The following is a 3,400-nucleotide window of genomic DNA, read 5'->3' as shown; positions in this document are numbered from 1 at the left end:
AGCGACGTCCCGTGCACTGAAAGGTTGCCGGTTCTCTTCACATGCCCGGGTTGCAGGCTTGATCCCGGATAGGGGATGTGCGGGAGGCAGCCCATCTACGTTCTGCTCTCACATCGATGTTTCTCTTTCTCTCTCTCCCCTCCTCCACCTCTAAAATCAAAGATATTAAAGGGGGGCGGGGTGGGGAGGAACAGAGCAGTGACACCTGCTATGTTGGATGAACCTTGGAAACATGATGCCAAGTGAAAGAAGCCAGACACAGCCGGCCGCATAGTATATGATTCCGTTTATAGGAAATATCTAGAGCAGTGATGGCGAACCTTTTGAGCTCGGCGTGTCAGCATTTTGAAAAACCCTAACTTAACTCTGGTGCTGTGTCACCTATAGAAATTTTTTGATATTTGCAACCATAGTAAAACAAAGACTTATATTTTTGATATTTATTTTATATATTTAAATGCCATTTAACAAAAGAAAAATCAACCAAAAAAATGAGTTCGCGTGTCACCTCTGACACGCGTGTCATAGGTTCACCATCACTGATCTAGAGGAAGCAAATCCGAAGAACAAGAGGGAAATGGTGGCTGCCAGGTGCTGAGGGGCAGGGAGGGGTGAGGTATGGAGTTGGAGGTGGGCTGCTGAAAATGTTTTGGTGATGGTTGTACACTGTACTAAATGTCATTGAATTACACACTTTAATGTTAGGCGAATTTCAGTGGGGTTTTTTGTTTGTTTGTTTTAAAGAAGCCACCAGAAAAGTTGGCAGGGCAGTGCTGAGCCCACTGCTCACTCTTCCCAGGCAGGGCTGGGTTTGGTACCTGGGCCATACAACACCTCGAATACAGCCGGAGTCAATCAGCGAGAAACAGGAGAACCACAGCTGTGTAATGTACCAGATGTTGCCCCTGGCGCTTCCTTTGCCCTGTGACCCCACACATACACAGCTGTAGAACCACAGGTTTCAAAACTCTATGGTTTCGTCGTACACTATGATGACACACGGTATTGACACACTAAGTTGATTTTGCCCATTTGGGAAACCCGGTACAAGATCACTTGAGACACTACAGTGTGAAGAACTTTAAAGTACTTAAATGTGCCCTAGCCAGATTGTTCAGTGGTTAGAGCGTTGGCCCTCGGACCGAAGGGTCCCAGTTCAATTCCCATCAAGAGCACGTACCTTGGTTGCAGGCACCTGCGGAAGGCAACCAATCGATGTCTCTCCCTCACATCGACGTTCCTCTCTCTCTGTCTCTCCCCCTCCCTGCTACTCTCTCCAAAAATCAATGGAAAAATATCCCCGGGTGAAGATGAACAACAACAAAAGTACTTAAATGTGTGGTTTACCCAGACCATGGAACGTTACTCAGCGCTAGAAAGAAATGAACTGAGAAGACGTAAATGCATGAGTGAAAGCAGACAGGCTGCAAGGACTACAAACCGTTCCCACTGTATGACTTTCGGGAAAAGGCCAAACTGTGGAGACAATAAACAGATCAGTGGTTGCCAGGGGCTTGGGGGTTGGGAGGATGAACAGGTGGAAGAGAGGACTTCCAGGGCATCGGGCTGCGCTCTGTATGCCTCTGTAATGATGGACACGTCATTATACATTTATCCAACTGCACATACGCCAGAGTGAGCTGCAATGCAAACTATGGACTGAGGGGGATGGTGAATCAATGTAGGTCCGTCAGTTGTGCCCAATGGGCCACTCGGGAGGATTTGATAATGGGGGAATCTGGGCATGTGTGGGGCATATGGGAACTCTGTTCTTCTCAATTTGCCATAAGCCTAAAACTGCTCTAAGGAAAGTTTATTTTTAGGGGGCAAAGGGTACTTAAACATGTGAACATTTTCCTAATACTACAGAGAACAGTCACAAAACAGTTAATGCACTGGACTGTATACTTGGCCATGAAGTGTGTGTGTGTGTGTGTGTGTGTGTGTGTGTTTAATCTTTCTGAGCCTCAGAATCATGTTTCTATAAAATTCTTGGACTAAAAATCTCCTTTCCTCTTTCATCGCCCTTTCTGGGTCTACTTTCAATTCCCTCATATGCCTCTGAGAAACAGACGACTCATTGTAAACCTGTGAGTCATAAGTGCAGGAGATAACTTTAAAAGGCTTCAAATGCAAATGGGAACCTGGTCAAAGCCCAAGCTCTACACTTACTCCTAACGGAGATCTTTGACCCCAGGAAGTCGGAAGGATTTTAACGTCACTGGGAAGAAAACCGGGGCCACATGGTGTCTGCAGCCACATTTAGAAACAGTTCAGTGCCTATTAGAAGTGTTCCCGGTAGCCCTGGGAAGCCAGTTGTCCCAGAAAAAACATGTTCATGGGCAGTGCTGTGATCTGCCAGGAATTGGTCATGTGCTTCAAGTTGGCTTAGCCAGATGCAAACAATAACTGAGTAGATTTTGTTAACAAGACACAAACCAACTCTTACCTCACCTAGATGGACTAACAGTAAATACAAAACACAGCCATTTGGGGTTTAGAAATTGGTAAATTTCTTCGTTAAGGTCCAAATACATATAAAGCACTTTTATTAATTGAATGTGATTCAGTCTTTGCAACAAGCTAACTCCAACATCCCTAACAAACAGTGGCAGAACAAAAGAGCCTTTCATTTGTACAAACATATGAGTGAGCCTGTACATTGAACAATAAAGTGGCATGTCCAATAAATGCTCAGGTGCGCCCAGGTTCAAGAGGGAGTCTCCAGGCATCTGACATTAAAAGTCCCACAGGATATGTTATGGTCCTTGAAGCAGGGCTCTTGATTTGAAGACTTCGCATGTGTAATGAATAACAGCTTGAAAACCCTTACTATACCACCATCTGAACAAACTCCTGAATATGCATGGCTTTCCATTTTGTCAAGTGAAAAGAAAAACGCATCATCAGAACAGAGTGAGGAGCAATTTTTCAAGACCCTAAGATGGGTTTCCGTGACAACATACCCCACACCGAGATGACATTATTTCCCTGCACCTGCCAAAATGAAGCCCTGTCGCCAGGTAGGGAAGGGAGGATGACATTTACATTCCCTGCGCGTGACAAAGCTCTCCTTTTAGCGTCCACCACCACCCTGACCAATGAACAAAGCGTGTTTTGTTCGGAGAATGAATGGGGACAGCTTTCTTCTGTGCGTTTTATTAAAACTTGAAAGCTGTGGCTGGCTGCCATCGATGACGCCTATTGAGTTCCAATAGCCTAATGTTCAAATCTGACTCACCAGCAACCCACCCAACTCCACATCCATCGGCATCTTGACATCGCGGGATGCGCAGTAGGTCTGAAGTTTTTATCCGGAAGGACTTTCTACTGCGATGGAGCAAATATAGGTCCTTTGTCTCGAGGGCTAGAAGAACGAGACCTTTCTTCGCACGGTAAG

This window comes from Myotis brandtii, unplaced genomic scaffold (assembly GCF_000412655.1).
Source record: "Myotis brandtii unplaced genomic scaffold, ASM41265v1 scaffold355, whole genome shotgun sequence".
Lineage (NCBI taxonomy): Eukaryota > Metazoa > Chordata > Mammalia > Chiroptera > Vespertilionidae > Myotis > Myotis brandtii.
This window is presented reverse-complemented; position numbering follows the sequence as displayed.